Below are 27293 nucleotides of genomic sequence, written 5' to 3' on the forward strand. Positions count from 1 at the left end.
AATGTCCTGTATTTCCCTGATCTATAACTGCACTTTGGCATTTCAGCTCTGTGTTGGTGTTACGAACGTCTCAGACGTGTCCTATCAAGGTCTGTGAAAAGGAAGGGGGAGAAAAATAATCAAAGGTATTTCTTTAATTGTCTTTTTCTTTGTGCATGTGGTAAAGGGCTGCTTCCACATGCTACAAACAACGTGGGTCTCTCTGCTTAGGGTCCGAATTATGGACACTGATTTACTTATTGGCTCTTACTGCGCTGTATTCGTTTAGTCCACTAGATGGTGCTATTTGATCACAAATGTGCTGTATTTCGCAGATTTCTAACTGCACTTTGGAATTGCAGCTCTGTGAACAGATATCATGGCTTTGAATAGTAATCTCTAGGCGTCTCAGAAACTTTATTTTTTAATGGGGAAAAAGCTGTGTCCTATTAAGGTCTGTGAAAAGGAAGAGGGGAAGAAAAAGCAAAGGTATTTCTTTAATTCTCTGTTACTTTGTGCATGTGGTAAAGGACAGATGCAAGACAAGTTCCTTCAAGAACCCTGGCTAAATGACTTAGAGGTTGATGTTCTTTTCCAGGGTGACAATTAGTTTTTCCCCATCATTAGTTTACCCATAAATGACTTTCTGACTACAAAAAAGTACCTGTAGAGCTTAAAGAGGAGGTTTCATCCAAGTCCTTGCTCGTTTAAATTCAGTACAAAACCATTAAAAGATAAGGATCTATTCTTGCTGTTGTTAGATAAGGTCTTCATTTGAGGTAATTGGTTACTGGGCAAGAGAGAGGAGAGAGGTGTATGGTATTAGCATGGTTTAGTGGCTTAGTATTTTGGCTACTTTTGTTGGTTTCTACATTATTACCTTTCATATATTTTAGCTTAAAGAACATTCAATTACAATCTCCACTTCTAATGAAAAGTTTGCATCGTGGAATAGGTTGTGCTTGAGAACAAGGACAACTGAAACAAAAAAGGATGACTATGCTGCTTTTGAAGGTCGGTTTTCACCCTGCTTGCCTTTGTACTGTGAATAGTCTCTGTGTTAAGAGACTCATTAACCTGACACAGCAGTGCATGTTAGCAGGGAGAAATTTGGAGTTAATGGATCTGGTGGTGGTGGTTGATTCTCAGCTGAACATGAGCCAAGTGGCCAAGAAACTCAACATTGTCTCAGCTAGCAATGTAAGGGCAAACTTTGCAGAGCTATACAGAAAAGCACAATTATTTACTAGACCTATAGGATAAATCTAACTCCAATATGTCTCTTAAGAAAACAAACAAACAAACAAAAAAAACCCCAAACCAAACCACTCCTACAGCATTTGGGATTAGGGAGATAATGAAGACTCAGTAAGCATCCGAGATGTCACCTGCATATATTGTTACTCACATATCTTGTTGCAGGTGGTTATCTTTATTCAGTGGCATTTCCAGAAATGGTTGTCATGGCTTCCAGTACATGCTGGTCCTGGAGACTGTTATTATTTTAATCCCACACTGAGGAGAATGGTTGCTGTAGCCTCTCTGGGGTCGAGGTGCTGGCCCTAGGCAGCCATAGGTACCAGTAAGTGTTGGTAACTCATGAGGCTGGGGCTGCTTGTGGAGGCAAAGGGATGCCCTGGGAAGTATAACTGAGTGGGAAACAACTGCTTTGTGCTGGATCTCATTTAAATGCTCTTGAGCGTGTCTTCAGAAACCATAGTTGTTATTTTCAACTGGCTGCAGCAATTAAAAAGAAATGTTGTCTTCTCTGTGAACTGTGGATCAAATCTGAGTCTTGTTAGTGTGATGTTTCCATGGCAATATTTTGTACATTCCTTCCAAAAGAATTGGCTGCAGGGCCAGTCCCGGAGAGTGGTGGTGGATGGAGTTAATTCCAGTTGGTGACTGGTCGTGAGAGGTGTCCCCAGGGCTCAGCATTAGGGCCAGTCCTATTTAGTAACTCTACTGGTGATGTGGATGAGAGCACTGAATGCACCCCCAGTAAATTTGCAGATCAATTTGCAAATTAAGTGCTCGGTAATCTTAAATGTTACTTTTCTTCTGTGTCCTATGGCATTTAACAGACATGAAAACAGAAAGGTTTTCCATATAAATTACATTAGAGAGATGCATGTTTTAAATGAATGATCTGTTTTTTTACAGTGTTTTTGAACCCTCCTCCAGAATAATGTTGCAGGGATAATATTCTTCCTTCAGGGAAGAAAATAGATCAGGATGACTGTTCTTGTCCTGTTCTTGTCCTATTGTAATAAATGCTTTCAGAAGAGTTTCCATCATGAGCTGTTCTACTAGAAGAAAATCTGTGACATTTGCTTTCAGATGAGTCAGAATTGAAACACAAAGTGAAATATGTTTGTTTTATTTTGGTGGCACCGTAGCCAAGCAGGCAAGGAAAAAAAGGAGTAGGAGCCCTATGGGTGAGTGATTTGCTCTTACTCTGGACTTGTATCCACAGTGCTCTCCATGGAGTCATGGATTGCAAGAAGTCACTTGCTATGACTTCTCTGGGTCACAGGAAAGATGCTGCTCGATGAGCTGAATACCAGCACTCCCAGCTGTGGGACTTCGGGGTGGCTGTAAGTCTTGGTTCAGATCCTCTCATGAAATAGCAGTGGAAACATGGCTCAGTCCTACAGCACCTGGCCCCTATCTCAGCCCTCTGCCGTGCTTCTGTCAAGAGTGTCCAGTGTTACTGTTTGTCTGGTTGCTGTTTGCTTGTTAGAGATTAAAAAGCTAGAAGGTAAGAATGGTATCTGAATAATAGCTGTCATATATCTTTGAAAAGGTTCCAGACTAAAGGGAAATTCTTTTGCATGCTAAGTGCTTCTCATTTTTATTCATAAACATGATGTCCTCTCTAACACCCTAATTGTTAGTGGTGACAATGTGGGGCACAGATTATTGTTCCTCATACAAAGCTCTCTCAGTCTGAGAGATTTTTCTCTGCCCTGATTTCTTCATGCATTAGACTTCCTGTAAGCATCTTTTATACATCATGTGTCCAAATGCAGAAAGCACTGAGCAAACGTGATTGGAGGTTAAGATAAAAAATAGCTCATCTTGTTAGTCTTGAATACATGTGTGGTCATTGCTGGGAGACCTGGGATATACTCAATATGCTGTAAGTTAAATACTTTCAGATGAATTTCACTGCTTTATTTCTTCTCATGTAAGTTTTGAGTACACTCAGGACGAAGCTTTTCATCTCTACACACATGAGAATGATAGTCTTAGAACTCATTTTTTGAGTATTAGCCTTTAATTAAAGATTGATTTGAACATTGCACCCTAATATGTTATCTTTACCTTTTTGTATTCTGTTCTTTAACCTTCTCAGAGAGGTTAGTTTTGGGTGTTTTTCTTCTTCACAGTCTTGCACTTGCAGCTAATCTAATATTGGTGTATCTCACAGATGCTTATTCTTGACAATTGGAGTCATGGTTCAGGTTGGCTGCTATCCTAACTGTTATCTTCAAAGGACTCGCATGGCTTGGCCTGCTCACTGAAGGAGTGAGGGCAGGAGGGCTGCAGGTGCCCCAGGAGATGTTGCCTGAACCCTTTTGGCTCAAAGCTTTCTTTCTGAAGTATTTTTTTTTAATGATACTGACTACCTCCATTACAATGTTCTCTCCTTAGTGCCTGAGTGTTTTCATGCCCTGGGCTGATATGAATGCTGACGTTCACGATGAAGAGAGCGTTACTGAAACAACTGTAAAACAATTTGTGGACAGATCCATTCAGAAGTGTTGTCGAGTTCACTGAAATCAACTGCTAAATTAGCATCTGTTTCCTGAGTAAGCTGCCAAGAGATACTTCCCTCAAGAAGCAGTGCTTGCTGCTGCTACTCTTGGGAGATGTGGTCAGTGTTTGCTGATGGACAGTTTGACTCTTGTGGATTTTGTGCCATGTATTTCTTGCTTACATCCCAGAGGTCTCAAGTAAAGAAGGTCCAAGTGGTTTTCCCCATCTTGGACTGACTTTTGTGGCCTTGTATTGGATTCTTATAAGAATGGAGGAGCTGAGAGTTAAGTGTGAAGGATTTCTAAAGAGTGCAGTAAGCCACAGTGTGAAAATTAATTTCTGGAGCTAATTTCTTGGCTATTTTCATTTTCTTTTTCAAGAATGTTCCTTAAATGACGATGGAATAGCCCAAAGCACTAGAACTTTACTGAGTCTGTTAAAGCACCAAAACTAGGGTCAGAAACCCTTGAGATAAGTAGTAATGGTCCCTCCTTGGGCTTTGTTGATTAGATATGAAAAGTACAAGCTGTGGACCAAGACAGTTGGTGCCTAGCTCTTAAAATCAGCTTGATTTCTCTGCATTCTGCACAATGGCTCTTGTTTTGTTCTGCGTCCATCAGAGGCTCTGCTGATGGTGTGCATGGATTTTGTGGTACATTCTCCACTTGAGTTCCTTCCTGAGTGTGATTCAAGATGGCTGTGTAGCAGATGAATTCTTTGTAAGTGAAACTAACAGAGGTGCTCCAGAAGTGCACTATGGAGCTGAAATAATGTGAATGCACCACTTCAGAAGAGTATGTAGAAGTCTCAAATGAGCCATGTGCAACTTTCAGTCTGCTGACATCTCCGTGCTAGGTATTGCAGGTGGCTGGAGTGGTCATTGCAAAGCTGAATGTGAGTTCAAGAATCCAGGAGGAAATAGAGATGGCTTTGTATACACTAAGTTTTTCTCCCTCTGCTCCAGGCATCTCCACCAGCCTTCGTTCAACTGTCAAGGATAAGAACTTGTTTTGAATCTTTGGGGTGCACTGAGGGATCAGTGAGATCAATGCCAAACTCTGTAAGTGATATTGTGTATAATTCCAGAACAAGTACTTACAAGTACGAGTCTTCCTTTTAATCTTGCTTTAACTCTTTTGTGGGTGGAATGACAGCAAGAAGACAAAAAGCCTAATTTTTAAGCATATAAAAGCTGCTGTTGTATTGTGAATTTTTCAAATTAAAAACCTAAATTTAGGCCAGTTTTAGTCCTTAAAGCAGGACAACATACAGCAAGATATGGTGATAATAGGATAAATAGGCCCATAGTAATAACTCAATGAATCCTATCATCTGTGTATCTTAAAACACACACCAAGCAGGAGAATAGTCTGTTTGGGAGGGGTTGTTTTTCCTGTGATAGTTTCAGGCAGATGAAAGCATCATAAGATAATGAAGATGCTGAAATTGCTGTTGAGGAAGGCATCAGCCCATATAGCAAATTTAAAATGTATGTTCAGATAAAAGTAATGTGTTGTAATATAAAAGGTACACTCATCAGATCAAGCCAGACTTGTATCTATCTCTCTATTGACAATTCTAAAATCAATAAACAAAACAGACTTTTCCTCCCAATTCTTCATGGGATAAAAAACCTTGGAATTTTGCTGTAATGAGGAAATAATGGTTTGGACAACCATGTTCTTACTTTCTTGTTTCTGGCTATCCACATAGTGAATTTCAACCTGAGACTGACGGCTGAATGCCTCCAGTGCAGTTTTTGCTTTCATCAGTCTAGAGATAAAACAACTGGTACATGGCTTTGTATTCTAGGAATTCATCCTATTTCAGCAGCATTTAATATAGTGCTTTTGGTTTGAACCAGTTACGCCAGTGTGTAAAGTTGCTGCTTATAAAAGGAGGACTGTTACGGAGCACATGGAGAAAGCTCATGATATTCTTAATAGTTGATCCTTAGCTGATCAAATTATTCATCAAAGCACTACTATCAAAGAAAAGTATCAGCTTTTACTCTTCAATTCCATTTTCAGTTCTTATTTATGATTGCTGTTTTTATGCCATAGTATCATTTCTTGCTGTTCTCTTTGGACGCATTTCCTAAAAGTTCATCAGAAAATTAAATGTTTTTCACCCATAAAATGCTTTGGTCAGTTAAAGATTGGCCTGTTCCATTATAATAACTTCTAAATGGAGCTAATCTCACTGTTTGACATCAATTATCTGTCGTTAGAAATGCTGGAAGTTGACATGGCAAATAAATCTTTCAGTTTTAGCAAATGAAAGCAATGTCAAAACAATGTTCTGTGGCATCATAGCTGTCTGTCTCCCAACAGTCTTTAAAGCATCAAACAGATTTATTCCCAGCTGTATGACTAATAGTCAGCTCCTGCAGAGAAAATGGATGCTCTGGGACAAATCTGCATTTACTTATCACACTACAAGTAAAAATATACAAAGAACTGCTTTCCTCCCCACCCCCTTCTCCCTCTTGTTTATATATCAACATCAGAGAAAACGGAACCTCCTGAACTGAGATGATTTGGCAAAAACAGATTATTTCCCCTCTCAACTTTAAAACTTAATTGTAATAAGAGATAAGACAAAAGTTTACATGTCTCATTAATAGAAAAAGGCTGCACTTCTTTTCAGGGGAGTAGGAGCTTGTAACTGTATGACTATTGAGGTCCCTTCCAGCCCAGGTTTGTTATTCGACTGCTTTTGTCATCCAGCAATGGACACTTCATCAAACCACTTCTCTCTTTGAGCTGTGTATGTCAGGTCAAAGACAGCAGCACTGTGGCACAGCAACAGAGAATTTAGTATTTGTAATATTTTTCTTAAAGGAGTAGAGATCTTACCAGAATCTCTGCAGCATTTTGATAGTTGTTTTGTTTCACTCTGTTCAATGACAAGACTTCACACATGTGAAAATTAGTAAGAATTATTGTTTGCATTTCATAACAGCCATTCTTATTTATTATTAAATAAGAGGTCTCTGGCCACCTGTGTCCATAGCTGTAAAAAAGAATGTTTTTTCTCTATCTAAATTAAATCAGCCAGGTGATTACTATGGTTAGGCTGCGGTTGGACCTGATGATTTTTGAGGTCTTTTCCAACCTGAGTAATTCTATGATTCTATGATTGTAGGTAATCTTTTAATGATACCATCATTTAATTTTAATGGTAACATCCAGTTTCAGGTAAGTCAGATAATTCCTATGACGAGTGCAGATGATTTCTGATGGATTTGGCGAGAACTGAGTTTTGATAGGATACCTTTATTTACTAATATAGGATAAAACAGACATTCCATAAATTAAAGCATACCAGTTCTCTTTTTCCTGACAAATTTGCTTATTAAAGAAATCAGTTGGCATGATATCTTCAGCATCAGTCCAGTTTTTGGCAAAGTCCCCAGAGAAAGAGAGATGCTCTGTGGTTGGAGTTCATTCATTTTGTCTTATTTGAGTAATACAAAGCGGACAGAGAGAACAAGTAATCCTTTGCTTAGCAGAGAAATGGACATCAAATCTTATAGAACTGAATCTCTTTTCTCTGAGTTTCATCTGCCATCTTAAAAGTCATGGTATAAACAGTGTTGATTCCCTGCTAAATTCATTCTTAATGAAGTAATGGAAATATAAATCCTAAAGAAATCAATAGAGCTTCCATTATCTGACCTCAGTGATCACTGGATTATGTGCCTGGCATTTTTATTAACGAGAATCATTGCTTGCTTTTGAAAAGCAGAGTATGTTCTTAAAAAAGGAAAAAGGCAGCAGTTCAAGGCAATTGAGCATGAGCAAACCTCTTCTTGAATGAGGAATTCATAAGCCTTGACTCAGTGAAAGTATATTTCTCTGCTGTATTATGCTGCAAAGTATATGAATTTTGGTATGAAGTTTACTGTGAGTCTGCAGCCTATGAATAAGAGAACAATTGTGAACTCTTCATTTATTTTGTTATTTTAGCATGTTATTTATTTCAAAGAAAGAAGGAAGGACGGGAAAAGAAAAGGGTGATGAATGTAAGTAGTTATTGTGAGTATGGAAGTGCAGTGTTATGAGGAGTGGGATACTGAAGGTATAACCCTGAATTTCAGCATATAGGTCTATAAGAAAATATCACACATCTTTGAATCCATACTTACAGTAATCTAGCTGCTATTTGACTTTACTATCCCTCCTGGAATGTTCACAATAATTAGTGATTTGTTTTAGGTAATCATGGCAACCCCCAAGACAGTGAAATCCAGACCTTCATTACTTGCTGGTAAAGTGCCTGTGCTTGTATCTATCTTGAAACAAAGTCCTACCACTGCCTATGCCAGCAAAGGAAATTGCTGAGGTTGAGGATGTGCTCAGCACCCAAACATACCTGTTTTCTACCATCTACCAGCACAAAAAGGTAAGAACAGGCCCAAGGCTAGTTTGTGAGGTGAGAAGACTTAGATTGTATCTTTGTAGTAAGTGGGATATCTTTTTGTGCCAATGTTGCTATTCCTGACATCCTATCCTAAGTACTTTTGAGGAGCTTCTTTTTCTCCATTAACATTTCCTTCATGTACTTTAGAGATATAAGCTCACCGTGTCTTGTTTTGACCCTTGGGAGTACTACCAAAATGTCACTTTAGGTCTGTAAATTCTTTTGTGGATCTTAGCCTTGGCTTTTAAAATGTCATGGAACTGAGAGCTGACCTTATCACGCATTGATTCTGTCTGACTTAGTTATTGAAGCAGTAGTTGCAGCACTTGATCAGAAATCATATTCCAGAAACTCTGCAGTGGTGGTTTTTCAACTCAAGGTGATATCACTCTATTTATGGTTGAGAAAGGAAGAAAAGAAGTAAGGAAAAAATGTCACCATTCATTGAAGTTATGGTGTCATCAAGTATATCTGATTATTTTAAAGCAACTGTATGTTTATCAGCAAACATATTTATGAGTTCTGTTGGCTCAGATTCGGGCATTGCTGAATTTAAAGGTGTTTTTGCTATTTATTTCAACAGAAAACATGTTTGTGCCAAAACTTTTTTCCCTACAAAAACGAAAATCTTGAAAACAGTTTATTTTAACAAACCTTTGTGACCTACAGCAGGATGAAATTTGTTCCCAAGAATGTAAAGGTTTTGACTTAGCAGTAACTTTTCCTCTGATAGATGCTAGTGAATCTCCGTTATATGTCTGAGATCTTCTTTGCTTTCTGCAAGTGAAGATGTTATTGTTTGTACCAGCTTGGTAACAGATACCTGTATATCTACTGACTGAAGTGTTTCTGGTGTATATGCAATAGTGGTGAGTGACCTTTCTCCCTCAGAGAGCACAGGTCTAGCTTAGCCTATCAATGCATATATCCTTATGGTAAATAATGAATTATGAAAGTATCAGTGTTAATATCGTTAGTACCTTCAATGATGTCTCAAGACCTAAGCTCTTCTTGGTATCTCTAAGCAAACTCAAAACTGCCCCATGTATTATCCTTTCCCATGCATTAGGTTCTACCTGGGTTAAGCTGAGCTTTTAGGCTTTAACCAGAATGAATAAGAGACAGATTTGTGGGAATATACTTTAATTTAAAAATAATAATAATAATTAACCTACCTTATCCTTACACTATCATTGTGGAGATAATTAATGTAGATCTTATTGCTCCTTAAAGAGGGAGACTGTTTGTCCACAAGAGAAGCAGTACTTAGCTGAGTGCAGGGAAGTTGTGATATAAGCTGCATCTCTTTGGCCTCTCCTGTTTTAGAGCTGTGAAACCCATGCAGAGATTGGGGATGGGAAATCTGACCCCACACTGAACTTAGGCATATCACTAGCTTATTTCACTCCAGTATATTTGAGCAAGTTTATGTAACTCTTTAGGTGTCTACAAATAATTACCTGCCATGCATGGGTTGAAGTGGAGGAAAATAGTCCACCATAGTAACTGTTGCCAATTTACCACAACCAAGATACAAAGTGCTTATGGCATTCCTCATTTAAGAGTATCACCTAGGAAGTAGACCATTGCTATAGCTAGCAGACAGTTGATCGGTGCCAATTTGTAATACTAATGTAGATCCATCTAAGATTAAGGAACTCTCTTTATGCCATCTGCATCCCCTGAGGATGTCTTTATTGTAAACACAAATGCATGCTTTAAAAATCATGCTACAAGTTTTGTCTATGTTGTTATGTCAGGTAAGCTGGGTAGCTTTAAGTCTTACAGTGTGAGAAATATTTGGTCAAGCAAATAATAGTGTATTTTGCTACAGTCATTACTGTGGTACTGTTTCTGTGCTAGCAAGCATCATTTTGAGAGGCAATGCAGCCTGTGTCTGGAGTTCCAGTTGGCTCTGTCACTCTCAATAAAAATCTGCTGGTTCTGTCTGCAAGCTCACTGCAGTACAGATCACAGTTGTTTACTGCAGCAGAAAAATGAAGTAAAAGTGTTGGTTTTCTTTTTCAGTCAGCATGCTATGCAAGCAACATATACCTTGAGTCTTGCTTGCATCAAAAACAATTGTATTTATGAGGTATTTGCACCTAAATTTAGAACTTCTGAGGAACAGAGAAGAAACTGACACAGTGTAATCCAACAGCTGAAGAAATAATTAAAATAATAATAATACCTACTGCTATGGACTATAAGTAAAAGCTCTGAGAGCCAACAACTGTGTAAAGCAATCCTAGTTAAATGGCTTACTGCTTCTCTTGAAGGTTCTCTATAGAAAGAGCTACTTTTATAGCTTTAAGTAAAGCCTGATTGCCTTAGTTACAGCTCACTCCTCTTCTAGATGAGAAACATATGACTTCCCTGTTCTTCACATGTATTACTTATTAGCAGAATGGCTGAATTAAGGTGTTTTGTCTCTTCTGCTCTTATACAGGGTAGCCTATTCTATTCTCAGAAGTATATCTACAAAAGAGTGATTATAGGCTTCTCACTTCTTTCCATGTGTTTCGAACTAGAATTTTCTTTTTTCTTTGTCAGCAATGCTGAAGAAATTCAACTGACAGTTCAAGGAGAGATTACAAGAACTACTGCGTGAGCTCTCTGAAAAAGGGAAGCAGAGTGTGTTCTTACTTTTGTTTCCCATTAAGGAAGTAGATACTTCAAACATCTTATGTTATAATTTTAAAACAAGAGTGTATTTATTAGCTGTAACTGCGGCGAATTAAAGCATTGTGAGGAAGGCAGTATTCCATGCACTACATGGATGTTTTAGCCCTCTATTTAAGTACAGCTCTTGTAAAAAGCACAGGTTGCAGGCTGTAGCCAACATGAGGAATACCCTGAGCTGACTTTAATGACAACTTGAGTCAGAACAAGCAAATATTTTAACAGTGGCCCCTGATAGAGCACCTGGCAGGGACATAATGTAGAGGTCACAGAATGGCCTGAGTTGGAAGGGACCTCAAGGATCCAACCCTACCTTCACAGGCAGGGCTAACAACCTCCACATGGAATACCAGACCAGACTGCCCAGGGCCTCATCCAATCTGGCCTTGAACACCTCCAAGGATGTGGCACCCATAGTCTCTCTGTGTAGGCTGTTCCAGCACCTCACCTCTCCCTAGGTAAAGAATTTCCCTCTGACGTCCAGCCTAAATTTTCCCATCTTCAACTTAAAACCATTTCCCCTTGTCCTGCTGTCACCCACCCTTTCAAACAGTTGACTCCCCTCCTGTTTATGGGCAAGGCAATTCCTAAGTGAAGACCTGTCTCAAAATATGCTCAGAAAGGCAGACATGAAGGCTTAAATTATTTAATGCTTTTTCATAAAAAGACCTTTGAAAGGAGCTGTGTGATAATATCACAATAGATAGCTGTAGCTGTTCAGTGAAGCAGCAATGTACCTATGATGGAGAACATCAAAAAGTTTCTTGCAGCCTTCAAGGTCTCTGTAGAGCAGAAGTGTTTTCAGACAGTCTGTTCAGGTTAATAGCCCCAGCACATCTTTCACATATTTGCTCCTTGTCTGGCTCTCACTCCACTCAGCTAATTGAAACTGCCACAGTTTAAGAGCACGGTACTATAGCCTTCATTAAATAACAAGGCTGCTAGCTAAGGATCTGCAGCTAGCAGGTACTCTACTGCAATATGCGAGAGAGCATGTTTATAACATCTAATCTGTTCAACTTCATCCAGTGTTGCAAATAAAGGTAAGAAAATATACCACAAAAAGCAAACAAACAAGCAAAACATTTGGTTGGTATAACAACCAGGAATAACGAGTATATTTTCATGCAGAGTAGGACATACTTTATTGTCCCATAGCAAGTTTGTAGATTGCTTCACTCCAAATGGTCTGAATGGAAGGAATGACATTGCTGTTCAATTAGATGGTTCATCATCATGTGTTTATTCTGAAACACTTAAAGTAGCATCTTCTCAAAAGTAAGAGATGTTTGCTATACTTGATGTAAATCTCCACATAAACTTAGTTTAACAGTTGCAAATACCAAAGTAGAACATTTTATAAGAAATATCTGAATTCTGTTGCCAAGCACAATAGCTAAATCCACTGATGTCAGCAAAAGGTCTTGGTTGATACTTTGGTGGTGGTGGAAAGGTAAGATTTGTTTTCTTTGTCTTTTGCTTTTGCCAAAATAGTTAGGAAATACTGATTAATAGCTGTTTCTGTGAAGTCATTGACCAGCTAATGTGTGGCTTTTTTTTGACTGCTGCTTTGTTTAGGCCTTGGCAAGATAATTACCAGCTCCTTCCCTGTATATCATACAGGCCAGTTTGAGTGTGAATAGAGAAGTTTTTTTCTTTTTTTTCTATTTTCTTTTTTTTTTATTAGAATGACTTATGTTCACTTACCACTCGCATTATAAAGGTACGAAAACTCAGCCAGCATGATTTAACTGTCAAATAAGGCACTGTTAAATAAAAAAACATTAAATAAGGCATTGGAATGCACTGCCCAGGAAGGTGGTGGAGTCAACGACCATGGGAGTGTTTAAGAAACGTCTGGATGTTGTGTTGATGAATATGATTTAGCCGGGAAGTATTGGTAATGGTTGGACTAGATGATCTTCTAGGTCTTTTCCAACCTTGGTAATTGTGTGATTCTGTGATTCTGTGAAATCCAGATGAAAACCCTGAAGTGCACTCTTCTCCCAACTCAGAGATTGCAAGTGGGAGGTGATGGTGTTCATAATAGACCTGGGGCTGCTGCTTAATGGATTTGTGTTTTGAAATCTTGCTGAAGGAATAAGACTATATATTTATATATTTTAACCAAAGCTGAGACTATTGTGGCAGTGAGCTTTTCCTTTTTTTCTCAGGCTCCTGATCAGCTGGAGATCCATCTAATGGTAAAGCTTCATACTTTAAAAACTGTGATGCCTCCCAAATGCTGCAACAGTGAGTTTTCAGGGGAAGGGGAGGAATAAGAAAAGGATGGGTTGTTACTGCACGGAGGGAGGAAAAGAAAAATATATAATTATTGTGTCTGAAGGACTTTGCATATGCTACCTTTGTTACTAGGGAGCATGTGTAAATTTTTCCTAAAGGCTCTGGTGAGGAACATGTGTTAGTACTATCATGGGTAATAAAGTCACTTGGTAGCTAGGAACAACGGGGTTTTTAGGGTTAGTTATTGTTTCCTCAATACACAGGAAAAGTGCTGAACTGAATGTTGGTTGTGTGTGCTACTTTGCCTTGCTTAAATCCTAAAACCCTAGAAAGACGTATCTAACTGCATATCTAAATTCTTACATCTGTACTGGGACGGTAAAATCAGTTACAGTACTGACATGGTGCGTGTGCTCTGTAGTACTTGTATTTACATCTTGTTAGTTAAACCATATATTTAACTAAAACACATTAAAAATGAACTCTGTTGCATAAGCGAAGAAAGTACCCATTGCTATAAAACGAATTGAAATACTGAAACTCTTCTAGAATGCTTAATGATGAATTGAAACTGCGACTCATTAGGCAGCATCTGCCCACCTCAGCTTTGGCTAGATCTTACAAGGTGTCATTTTATTGATATGAATTCTTCTATAAATCATTGTGGTGAATGTGGAATTATTATTATTATTATTATTATTATTATTATTATTATTATTATTATTAAATATAAAAATGCCAGCATATAGAGCCAAAATAGCGATGAAAATGTTTTTTAATTTTAATGAGGTTAATTAAAGATGAATGTCCTATTTCTGAAATTCTCCTTATAGTCAAGTATCACAGTAGATATTTCCTGAGATAGAGCATCACTTCAGTAAGAAAAATACTTTTTGAAGACGTCTGTGTTCATGAATCATCCTAGAAAAGCCTATGAGAAGTAAATACAACAAAAAAATCCTCTGTCTGCTTTCTTTCAGATGTAAATCAGTTGGACAGTTTTGAGGTCAGCAAGTCCTACTCTTTCATGCCAGCTAAGCAAGGTGCTCAAGATATCGTCAAGATACCTCTGCATTTTATTTTGGCACCTAAATGAAATGTGTTAGCTTGTTTACAAAGATAAGAGCACTCTGCAGTCTGCAGCTTCAACACGTATCTTCAGGTTCTTATCCTGGAAAGCAGTGTTTGCCTGTGGCATGTTTGGAAAGCAGCAATGCTCCTGCATTCCCCTCAAGTTACAACCAAGCATAGAGTTCACCCTCTCTTCTTTTCCTGTGGGTGTTTAATAGCACGTAGCAGCAATGCTGCAGCCTGCTTCAAAGGTCGCAGTGTCAGGACTCACTGATGAAATATCTACATGAAAAAGATTGAGGTATTTTGGTGGTATATTCACAGTAAGTGGAAGCTGTGTGTTGGAAGAAGTTTTGATATATTTTCTGATACATTTTACTTTATTATATGCATCTCAGAATGAAACTTTGCATGTGTTATGGTTTTGCCTATTGAACTAATTAGTTTTGATCATAGGAAGGGAAGGATGAAACCAGTGGATGTTTGCCAGGAACATGATTCCCTTATTAGGCACCTCTTATTTTGCAGACCTTTGCTGGATGTTTGATCTGTAGTTTCTCCCTGCCCTGGAGTTGCTTGAGTAGGCATTTTGTTACAGTTTGTAGAAGAAAGTGATATAATGAGCAGTAAAGGTCATATTCTGTGATACTATTCAAAGCAGAGTAGAAATCTTGGCTTACATTTTTTGACACCTCAAATTTCAATGCTCCGTTTGAGGATCTTTTTTTTTTTTTTAAATAGTGGCAAAAAAAGAAAACTTTGGAATAATCAGAAATAAGCTACAAACTCTTAAGTCACTTGAAATGATTTTTATCTCCTCTTGGTCAGGAGGTGACTTAGACAGATCTTGAGGTGACTAAGAAAGACATACCTTGAGTCAAGATGAAAATACACAGCAAGAAAAGGCCATATCCTTGGGTTATCCACAAAGCTTATGAGAAAGTTCACGTTACCACTGAAATCATATTAGATGGATGGAAGTGACCAGACTTGTTCCTAGTTTGAAGCAATAGAAACTAAAGAGAATTACAGTATTTAGCGAAGTGGAAATAGCTGGAGGAAGAAGTGCCAAGGGGTGGGGATACACTGCAGTTGCAGAGTTTGCATCTCTGAATCATAAAAGATGATGCCATTTTTTCTGTGCTTTAGTGCATCACTTGAGCTATTATCCTGTTAGTGTTTATAAATGATTCTTAGATGCTCTTATTTTCTTCATTAGGAATGGGGATGTTGAAGAAGTATGTGACAGAAGATTGCAACTGCATTTTTCTGGATGATATTCCTTCACTGGAGTCTTTGTAATGCCTCAATACAGGATTGCATAATCATCTACTATCTCTGATAGCAGAGAAATAGATGATTATACTTATTCACAGAGAGGTTTTCCCTACTCCTGTTGTATACTGTCTGAATCAAAGCCTGTAATTCACTGACAAGAAAAGGGATCCTTAGTCTTGGTTCCTTAGTCTTGAGCACAACAGGAAGCTGTATTCAAACTATTACATGCTAATGGGACAAGCTGGAAACTCCTGCAGTTTGAGAGTGGGTCATTTGAGAAGGTGCAAGATGGTAACTGAAGGCAAATCAGTGATTTAGGAAGCAAGCGTTAATTCTCCTTCCAAGAGAAGAGACAAATCTTTCCATTCAGCAACAAAATAAAGTTGGAAATAACTGATGATAAAATTTTCAGGTGATTTTGTGTTATGTGTCAAATCAGTCAAGAAAAATAATTCATTGGATACAAGAAAAAATAACACTTTGTATTCTAATATTAGAAAATACTTTATAATTAATCTTTGGTGATAATCAGCATCTGTAAATACTACGTTATTGTCCAACTCATACAGTAACTGCTTGTGGTGTTAGTGCAACTGCTGAAGAAAGGTAAACCAATGTGCTTTTCCCTCATTCTTCAGTTGCATGGCTGTGTGCAACTGATGCAAAAGAATCCACTGAATCCAACATTTTATTTAATCTTATTATTCCAAAAAATATGCCTTCCTTATTAAAAACCACCACAGAACTGTCTTATGCAGAGCACTGCAGTGTTCTGTTTGTAGAACAGCGTCGTCTTGAGGGACTTGCTGACTTCAGCTGTTCTGTTAATCAAGCGGCTGCGGGATAAGCCTGATGGAAAAAATGGATAATATTTGGTTGTTGAGTTTTGCAGTGAAGTGTACTTTTTCACAAAGGGTAAGAAGGAAAGAGGCCATAGGTTCTGATTTACTTTTGTGTGGTTTTTGATTACATACTGGATGTTTTGATGTAGTTGTGTAGCAATTTTGAGCGCTGTCGATGTTGCTGAATGTGTTTCCAATTGTATGAAGCAGATATAAATTCGCAGGTCTGAATGCACTTCCATCTGCATCATTTTCAGCTTCTCTTAGTGTGCCTGTAAGAAACATAATGGGAGTTGAAACAATATACAGTTTTTCTATTTCTTTTCCAAGTCTTTATTTCCCGTCTATAGAGACCAAAATCCAACGTGCAAAGTGCTGTAGTTCGGGAGAGTTTTGTATCTGTGCAGGTAGCTGCTTTAACCGATGATTTAGCTGAGCCTATATCCAGGAGATAGAAATTATCATGAAATTAGTGATAGATGTTAGTGTGAATCTTATTTGGGGACTACTGCTTAAATGCTGAGGGAACAACTAAGAGCCATGCTATTTCTTTTAAACTGTTTTATAGCAAACCAAATGTTTCCTGTAGCGTTGCTTTACGAATAATAATTGTGAATTGGAGCAAAGCATAAAAATGTTAATGTGCATTTAATCACAAAAAATAGGTCTGGATTGTGTTCTGTTTGGTTCATACGATGATGCTCTCCAAATGAAAAGGAGCACAAGGATGGTGTTCCGGCAGGCAGCTCCTCGGGTTTGGATCAAATAATATTCTTTTATATGCTGCTGTCCATCCTCTGACATCTTCTATTATTTATTAATAGCATTCCATTATTCAGAAGTGTAAGGGAAACTGTTGATCACAGCCTGAACCTCTAATTAACCAGCTGAGGCAAGTGACAAGTCAGCTGTGGGAGCACAGGTGAAGGTAATTCAGTTGTGCTGCCAGAAGGGGTGGAGTTTGACTCTACCTCTCCTAGATCCCATTTTAGGGCTGAGCACCACTAAGGTAGAGTTTCTTTCTGAGGATTGCTCCTTTGTGGAGTTCTTGTGGTGAGCCTTGACATCGGTAAGCACCTATCTTGAATGCCTCAGAGTTGGTGAGTCCTTTTCCTTAGTTATTCTCTGGCTGTTTATTCTGACTATATTTGTACTATTCCAAATGTATGTTATACTTGTATTATTTCAACCATACAATACCACACTTGTATTATTTCCACTGTACAACAACACTCTCAGATCCACTTCTACAGTGAATTTCTTGCACGTGACTTGAGTTTTATTACTAAGTAATCATGCTGGTTTAATAGAGTCTGAAATAACCAGAGAATAATGGAGAAAGTGGCTCACTAAGCTAGAAAGGCATTTTAATAGGAAGAGAAGCCTCCCAGTACAAGGATTGAGAAATATTTCAATGTCGACATCAACAGTAGTAAGAGTAATGGGGCTATAATTATTTCAGCTCCTGTAGTGTGTTTTGGAGTGCTGCTAGAGCTAGAAAAATCTTTGCTAGCTAGAGGAAGTTAAACCTTTATACTGGTAGGCCTGCACAGATCTAATTGTAAGAGGCAAAACAGTATAGTGTAATTTTGCTGCATTAAATATCTTCCACTTCTCCTGGGAATATATTGTTGTCCAAAGTAAAACTGAATGTTTAATACTTCAAGCACAATGCTTTGTATGTCCTGTCAGTGGCAGTAAACCAGCCTACATCAGCAAGGGGGTTGTAACTTGATGATTCTTGAGGTCCCATCCAACCCAAGCCATTCTATTATTCCTTTGAAGGTGGCTATTTCTGAACAGAGCAAATGGAAATTTGGAAGTTTAACTCTGTACTGTAATTTGAATTCATACAGGTTAATATGCAGTTGGAGTATGATCTCAAACTTGCCATTCAACCAAAGTCAAATATTAATCTCTCTATCACAAATAATTTCAAGAAAAGATATGGCATACTGTGCATATAGTGATAGGATTTATCTTTGAAATGCCATCAGATATTGGAATTGTTCACAAATATTCTACTACAGAATGCGAAATACTGTGTTAATGTGTTTATGAGTATTTAAATATCAAATTTTGATGTAAGTGGCATATTTAATTCTCATAGTCCTTTTTAAAGCATCTTTAACCTTTATGCAATGAGTCTTTCCAAAAACAATATTGTGCCAAGATGGTCAATTTTGCTTGGTTTGCACGTTACCCATTAGCTGTTGTTAATATGGCTAAAGCATGCTGGTATATTCACTTATTTGCCTGGGTTGTTTGTTTTCTGTTTTAAGGGCCTTTATGCAGACAGAAAACATTTTGTTTTGTAGTAGAAATACTTGTCTTCAAATGCATGGAGAATTTTCCAGGCTATGAAATATGTTCTCCTTTGATTCAAATAGTTTTCACCTGAACTTACATAGGCTTACATTTTAAAACATCTTTATTGTGAGCTTTCAATGAGTCTCTTTCAAGCTGCTGGAAGTCAAATTGATTCCTTTTTGGTTATATGGTATGTACTTTTGTGGATCATAAAATGTTTATGGTTCTTGTGGTGCATTTAATTTGCTGAATTCTCAAGAACTTCATGAATAATAATAAAGAAATCAGCATATGTAATAATGTAGCTACAGTCTAATGTTGTTTATTGTGCACTGTCAGGTAAGACTGGGGAGTCTTAGCATGTTTATAAGCTGTACGGTTGGACTGACTGCTTTGTCTGTTCAAGTGTTGCACTAAGAAAGTGTTTGTTATTCCTCTTGGATCCTTTTTTCTTTTAGTTAAAATTGGACTCATCAAACTCTTAACATCATAAATGCTACGAGGTAGTAATTGTATAGTAGTAAATGACTGAGCTAGTTTTAAAAGCATACAGAATATAAATGCACCCCGCTTTTTATAGGCTTGTAAATCTTGCCTTTAGCAATGGAGCTGCTTTGAATTATTTGCCCTCTCTGCTGTGGTGATGCAGCTGTCTGTGGGCTGTGCCACGTTCAGCAAAATGACATTTCCACAGTGCCCGTGGGCTTGGGAGGAAATCTGTACCTGTGTCCAGTTCTGAAATGAATGGGATAAAACTGGAAACTGTGCTTCTGTCAAGAGATTCGTTTCACAACTTCAGGGTCCTTTTGGGCTGTATTCAGTCAGGAATCTTTTTGTTCCCAAATGATTCAAAGCTTTCAGTTGCTAATGAGCAGCTAATGAGCTGCTGACCTTTGCATTGTGTTAATGTAAATCTCCAAGTGTTCTGGTTCAGAATGGGAAAACAGCTAGAGCTGTAACCTGTAGTCCTTCCCTTCATCTGTCAGAACCTATAATTTAAATTCACAAGTAACTTGAAAAATATATCTTCCTCTTTCGCCCCCTTATAGTTCTGGTTGAATCTCTCTATTCTTCTTCCCTGATTCCCAAAAGACACGTTTGCCATTTGGATCGCCACCTTTCAGTTGTGGGGGTAACGCTTCTTATGACCTTTCTCCTTCCTGTACTAGTGCAGTTGTACAGCTTCTGTGACACCACTGCTAAGCTGAATAAGCAAGAGAATTGCAGGTGGTATGAAAATATTCTTTCCAGCATAGACTGTTGTGCTTCAGCAATGGTGTTAACCTTTTGCTGCTCTTCCACTCTACTAACAACAGAATCATGGACCTACAGAATCAGTCTCTGCTTTCTTTTGCTTTAGAAGCTGATGCTGTTTCCTGATTGATATTACATGGAGGCAAGAGATGTTACTGGCTTCTCTTTTTTTTGGGGGGAGGGGTGGGGTGGAGAGTTGGGAATGGATGTGCCCTTCTGTGATGTGGTTACAATTTGCAATTCTAGCAAAAACGTATTTTTGTTTAGGAACCAGATGAATGTAAATACCACTTACATATGTAAAAGGACAGCTGTTCTACCTTTGCAGAGGGAATGATGACAAGTAATAGATTACCTTCTGGAGTCTATTTGCACTGCGGTTTTTCAAGCAAATGCTATGGTGTTCTCTTGATTACTGTGAAGATGTAGATATATTGTACCAGATTTCATCATTTAAAATTTCAGTGCAGCAAGGAAAGCTGTGCATTGCATGCATTTTCTGAAGAGGAATAATTTGTAAGCAAAAGCAGAAAAACTGAAACAATATGAAAGAGATCTTCCTGGAAGCTATGTTGGGGCACATGGAAAACAGGGAGGTGATATGGGAGAACCAGCATGACTTCACCAAGTGCAAATCCTGCTTGACCGACCCAGTGGCCTTTTGTGATGGTGTCACTGCATCAATGGACAAGGAAAGAGCCACTGATGTTATCTGTCTGGACCTAAGTATGGCCTCTGACGCAGTACCCCACAACATTCTTCTCTCCAAATTGGATGGAGATAGATTTGATGGGCACACTGTTAAAAGACAAGGAATTGGCTACAGGATTGAGTCCAGAGTGTGGTGGTCAATGGCTCCATGTCTGGATGGAAACTAGTGACAAGTGGTGTCCCATAGGGGTCAGTGCTGGGACTGATTTAATATTCATTTTATTATTCATTTAATATTTACTGCACGTTTCTTTGTTTGGTTGGTTTTTTTAGTATAGTTCTTTTTAAGCATTGGCTCCTGGATTTTATCTTGTATGACAGAACTGACTATAAGATGTATTGAATGAGATTTTCTGTTTACAGATACTGCTCAGAAAAAAAAGGGGCAAAATTAGTGCTACTGTCCTAGAAAAAGAAAGTGACCATACTGTAAATCAGATGAACAAAGGAAATCAGTGGAATGCAAAAACCATTCAGCAAATTAATTAACTGGGAGAAGTTATTAGCCAACTCCTGGCTTTAGGTTTTATGATTACTACAGTATGCTATGACAGTCAAGAGGGGGGAAGTGGACTATGAATTGCTAAGTAGACTCTAAATCGCTGTAAACAGTATTTTTGTTGTCACCAGCAATTAAGCTGAATAGTTTTAGTGACTATTAATGTGACAATAGTTTTACTGCACTTAATAATGCCCAAATCTGAACATGTTTGGTAGAGCAGTTCTTCCACAACTGAGTTAAGAGAATATTGTATCACTGGTACACAATGGAAAAGGTTTTATTTCATCATTCCCTTCCTTACAGCTCACTCAGTCTTGAAGTCATATAATTAGAGTGAGTGATTCTTGCTTCCTACAAAAGGAGGTGAAAAACTTTTTGTTTCTAGCTGTGAGTATACCTGTAGTTTTATGCTCTTGGGTACATCTAGGTGCTACTGGTAAATGAATTGTACAGTGAGAAACCTCAATTAGTACCCAATCAAATACACCAGCTATGGGTACTTGATGAGAATACAGAGCATACTAATACTTAGATGCTTTTAGAGCAGAGATCGTTGTCCAAAATATAGCTTTGAAAAGATTTTAAGAAAATGAATGCTGAAGGAAGACTTTAATTACTGTTCAATTAAGTCTGGTAATGACACCTTTAGATTTGAACAGGCTGTATTATATATGCATGGCAAATAGATTTCCATCATTTGCGACGTACACAGAGCCAATGAGTTGGAATAGATGGCCTCTATAGGTTTGTTTCTAGCTATGTTATTCTTTAAGAATCTTATGGGGGAAATAGTTAAAACTCTACTTGAAAATGTTACCTGATCATGCAATTGAGCCTTAACTTTTCATATGTAAATGATGTGCCTTTAGGAGGAGCTCCTGTGATGTAGTGCCGAGTGTTTTCTATCAAGTGTACAAAATGGCTTGGCTGATTTACTCATTTTCTAATATAATTTATATGGAATGGCTTTGTGGTTTAGAAAGATTAATAGACTTAACGTAGAATGCCTGAAGTCATTCAGAGTCATTTCAGAAAACAACCAACATTGCTTGCAAGCAGATAAATATTTTGATCAATCTTGAAAGTGAGCGTTAGGTGGGAGAGGGCTACCCTTCTCTGTGAGAATGGTTTTGCTACCTAGTTCAGAAGCAAGAGTGAACTTAAGAGAACTGTGCATCAGGATAATGCAGAGCAGAGCATCCTTATGTGGAGGATATGGCAGACAAAGTTTTTTAATCTTAAGGATTCATTGACCTTTTTGCATTGTGGGTGCAGAAGGAAATGGAGATGGGTGTTGAAATGCTCTTCGGAATCTTTACTTGATTTACAAAATACTTCATGATAGTCTGGTGAAAAGGGTAGCTCTTGATTGCTTGATTTTTCTTAATGTTGACAGTTTAGTCAGAAATTCAGTAGCAAAAGTTTTCTTGATACCTGGTGAGCTAATGAAGTAGGCTACCTTTAAATTGACTGTCAGTTCAAACATAGTGTAAAGAAAGTATGATGTGTGTGTGGCAAGCAAAGCACTGATTCCTTTGGTGATGCAGAACTAAGACATTCGTTGTAGATGGTAACAGCCTTTTATACCCTAGTAACAACCCCTTGGTCACATGTACTAGGCAGGCACCTGTTGTGTGTTTTGGTCTGGCGCAAGTAGCTGCTGAGCTTGTTTACTCATTTGTGAGGTCTTTTGTTCATACCGTCTTTGTTCCACATAATTTTAAACAACAAGAATTTGGTTGATTGCCTTATTAATATAAAGAATATATACCATATATATATATTTATATATATATATATATAAATGAAAGATTCCTTTTCTTGTAAGAAAAACTGTACTACCTACTATAGAAAATAAGAGCCTTCCACACCAGCACCTTTTGTATTGCAGATTCTCTCCAAAAGCCCATCTGCATCATGTATCAAGTACGTGTCAGTTGTGCAGACGTCTTGCAGTCACAAGGACAAAGAGTGTAACTGTTCAAAACAAAACTCAACAGATTACTAGTATAGGGGGAGCTGAGCCTGAATTCAAAAACAGAAATCACAGGGCAGATGAGAACGGAATGCAATCTCTGAACCATATTAAAGTCCCCCTCCAGATTCACTTCTTTGCAGATCGCTTGCCAAACATCATACAGATCTCAGGGTTGCAAGTCTGGTTCCTTCCTCGAGCTCACAAGTCTGGGGTATAAAAAGTAAGCTGATTTTCAGGGCTCCAACTGGTCAGAGTGCGTAGCTGCATCCCACAGCCTCACTCCTGCTTTGTCCCATGTTTCTGTGTCACAGGTTATAGCCCCATCTGCTCCTCCTATGTTATGAGAGACAGCGAAAGTCACTTTGTGCCGAAGCTTTCCACTTCAGCGTGGTGTTTCTGCAAAATCGTTTCCATTATTTTGCAAAGCACCACCTGTTCCTTTGTTATACTAGTTCCCATTATGCCCTGTTTCTCACCTCCATCCTGCAGAAGTGATTGTGGCTGTGCAGCCTGCTCCTTCCTTGCAGCAGCTTTTTTGGGTTCAGCTTCTTTTTAGTGACTCCGGATTCTGCTTCTTTTCAGCAGACCTGATTCCTGCTTCCTTTAAGAAGTTCATGGGTTCAGCTTCCCTTAATTATCTCCTGAGGCTGACCCTGCCGTTTGCGGCAAGCAAGGCACAGACTCCTGCTGGTGCAGAATGAAGGCATTTATTGTAGATGCTCACAACCTTTTATAACCCTGTAGCAATCCCTTGGTCATGTGTACTTTTACAGTATTCAGCACTTGTAACAGGTTATTCTTTTGCACCATTGTCTCAAAGCTTGCTGAGGAACACTGAAGGACAAGTCCTGGTCAAGGGTTGAGAAAGGGTTGGATTTTTCACATCTCTTAGTTTTCTTTCATACCTGTTCTTTTCGGTCTGTTTTCTTCCCCTGCCCCTTATTTGTTCTGCTTGCTAGAACATCTGAAGAGTTATTTTTAATCAGTGGGGAACTTATAAATAAAATGCAGACTTCTCTGCAAAATCAAGCATGCCTGTGTGCCATGAAGGAAGTTGCTGGGAAGCCTGTGGATGCTATTTCAGTTGCTGAAATAAATGCAGCTTTGTGTGTAGCTAGCAAATTGCTTGGATTTCCTTCTGAGTGCTGGGGGTGGGGTGGTTATTGTACAGTGTTTCTTCCCCCAAGAACAGCTGGAAGACTATACTATCTAATATTTCTACTTTCTCAACACAGGTACTTAAAAGCTCTTATATTTGATTTATGTTATTTTGGGTATTATTTTCAGCAAGGAATGATTTAATCCATCTCTGGTTTCTAATACGTTTTTCTATTCTGGCAGCTGAGCTCAGCTTCAGTTTAGCTTTGACAGCACTGATTGGGAAGCTGTTGCCCCTGCCACATACTAATGTCTGTCAAACACTCAGTTTATTCTGTGGCTTGACAAAGTTGGAGCTCTGCTGTGTGCCAGCGTTACCAGAGCACCGTGAGTTCTCGTTCCAAGGAGCTGTCATGCCATATGCTACGTACAGCTCTTGCACATCCAGCTGCATCCCGTGTGATCATCTCCTTTGAGAACAAGCTCCCATTTGGCAGCATCAGAGGCTCCGTTGAAAGAAAGCTGACAGTGAAACATCAGCCAAGAATTTTAAATGCAGAAACCACAGCTGAAGAGCAAATCATGCTTGGAGAAGGAATATAGTGGTTTTTTTCAATTGCCTTACTCACATCCCTATGGAAGGTATTAGGTGCTAGTTAACTCACTTGAAAAAAGTACTCTATATAGGTCAACTGAAATAAAACCCTGAGAGGTTGGCTGGAAGTTTGCAGTGTTACATGCTGTTGTGCCCAGTTTGCAATTAGAATACAGACACTTGAGGGAGTTGACCTACAAGAAGGAAGGAGTGTCATCAACGTTGGACAAAATTCACCTTACTATGATATAAACTTCTCATATCCACCTGAAAGTTCTTAATATTTATTTTAAGCTGTGATAGATGGTCTCAGTAGAAGATGCTGTTAATGCATTGCTAGGCCTTTTCAGAGCTTGCCACATGCAGTAATGAATAGTAAAGAATAATTACTCTTGCTTTTTAATCCTTAAAGCATTTTTGTGGGACTTAATTACTTTAAGGCCTGATCCATTGCAATAATTATTTTGGCAGATTCAGATGCTGAGCATATTTGTTGATAATTTCTTTAGCTTCAATAAGGAGACTCAGAAGTTTTTTTCAGTAAAGGCATCACAGAACTGTTAAAAATATTACTGCATAATAATGGATATGTTCTTTAAGGTTAATCCTATACTTGAATTCCTCAGTAATGATAAATCTCTACTTATGTAATGATATTTCTCTACTCGTGTAGTAAGGGACTTCAAAGCAGGTCCATTTATCTCTGAAATTGTCATTTTAATGACAGTAAGCAGAAGGGCAGAGAGGGAACATTAAGGATAAATTTCAGCTTGGGACAACATACCCAGTAAGTCTTTTTAATCTGGTTTTAGCAACTTTAGTTTAATGATGCCCAAAAAGAAAATTAAGATGCTGATTAATGATTTGGTAGGGTTCTACTCAGGAATGCACGGTGCTGGAATTTCATATGTGTGCCAGCTGCTTTTGAATCTGGTTAAAGAGCCAGCTTTGACTGATGCATGGGGTTATTTTATTAATTTAATAGGAGGTCCTTCCTCTCTGTCCCCTTTTTCTTCAGCATTGCTGGCCTTAGTTCTCTGAGTGGCATGTTGTGAGCTGATAGCATTGAGTGAGGACAGTGGAGACCTTCTGCAGAAGCTGTATGACAAAGCTGCCAGCAGCTTCTTCATGGTCCTTTGGGGAAGAAAAACAAAAGTCTCCCTAATAACTTACAGTGATAAAAAGTGGGTATTTTTGTTTCCTACAATAGATTTTCCTCCTTTCCGACTTATTTAATTCATTAAATAAGTCACATTCCAATGAGCAGAGCCAAACTGTCTGCTTATGCTTTTATAAGGGCTTAAAATATGTTTTGTTTGATGCTTTGGATGAATTAGGTCTAAAAATAGTTCTTATGCTGCCAGATCATGTCTAGAAGGACATGGCTTAGTCTGGAAAAAGGAAAAAGGTTCCAACAGTGTTACTTGGATATGATAAATTTACTGTGAGCAGAGTTAGGCAGACACTGCATTGAGGAGAAGTTGGACATTTCAGTGTCATTCTGTCATTCAAATTCTATTTGAAATATATTATCTTGATTTATTTATTTATTTTTAAGCAGCTCTGAGATCATCAGTTGAAACCGAGAGCTTTCTTCAACTATGATTTGTACTGATCATGCTATCTATACTGAGACTGAGTATGCAGCTGGTTGATAGTCCGCTGGCTTGCTAGTTGTATGTAGCACGCTTCAGTCTATTCCCCTGTTGTTTTAAAGGCAGTAATGCTATGAAAAGTCATACAAGAAGAAAATAACATGGCATGTATCCCACATAACCAAATAATGATACCTAGGGGTTGTTGTACATTGCCTTCCAGCATTTTTGACTTGCAAGATTTTCTCAGCAGGCTTATCCCTCATGACTGCTAATACCAGCATGCTTAGGACATACCATTTGATTAATGAATGCCTATTTTGAGTTATTCATTAGTTTTCTTGCCTTTGAGACTGTTTTAATTAACTAAATGCAAAGGCCCTCCTGTCAGTACAGAGATTGTGATATCTTAAAAACTAAAGTAGGTTGAAAAGGATGCTAATCATGTTCAAATAACTAGTGAAAGGATGGCAGGCTGTTCTGTGTGTTATACTTTTGGGATGCTTTGTTCCACATAGCTCTGCTGTTTTGCATAACTTAAACATTAAAGTTGTTAAACATGGTAAAGGCATTTGATGTATTAGAGTCATGTCCTGGAAAGTTGGTGGAAAAAGAAAATGGGGTGCACTAGAAATGTCTGGGGCTTTCCCAAGGATGGAACCAAATGTATGGCTGGTCCAAATCTTAATTGTAACCTAAGCACAGAGAGGTAAATTTGACAAGGAGTACATAGTAGTACCATGCTTTTCAATATTCTGAGTGGGACGAAAGAAACCAAAATCATTCCAGCAGATAACAACCTTCATGAGAAGGACCAGGGCTACGTTGGTACTAGATTTAATTATGTTTGCTAATTTACTTTGATTATTGAATCTAGTCTCGAGGTCTTTGAAATAGAACTAGATAAAGTAGATTTTCTTGATGTAAACTGCTTTTCTTCTTTTCATATTGAGGGCAGGACTAAATT

The 27293-nt window shown here is 38.3% G+C and overlaps 1 long non-coding RNA gene across 1 annotated transcript; it reads right to left on the bottom strand.

Moving 5' to 3' along the window:
* Positions 1–16111: 16111 nt before the first annotated feature.
* LOC107314307 (uncharacterized) lies at positions 16112–23743 on the bottom strand. The gene is made up of 3 exons (XR_001555327.3): positions 23515–23743; positions 16416–16555; positions 16112–16290 (listed from the first exon to the last, which is right to left on the bottom strand). It is a non-coding gene; the product is annotated as an uncharacterized LOC107314307 (long non-coding RNA).
* Positions 23744–27293: the final 3550 nt, after the last annotated feature.

Source organism: Coturnix japonica, chromosome 5 (assembly GCF_054131305.1).
Source record: "Coturnix japonica strain WE chromosome 5, WE-NBRP24, whole genome shotgun sequence".
Classification (NCBI taxonomy): Eukaryota; Metazoa; Chordata; class Aves; order Galliformes; family Phasianidae; genus Coturnix; species Coturnix japonica.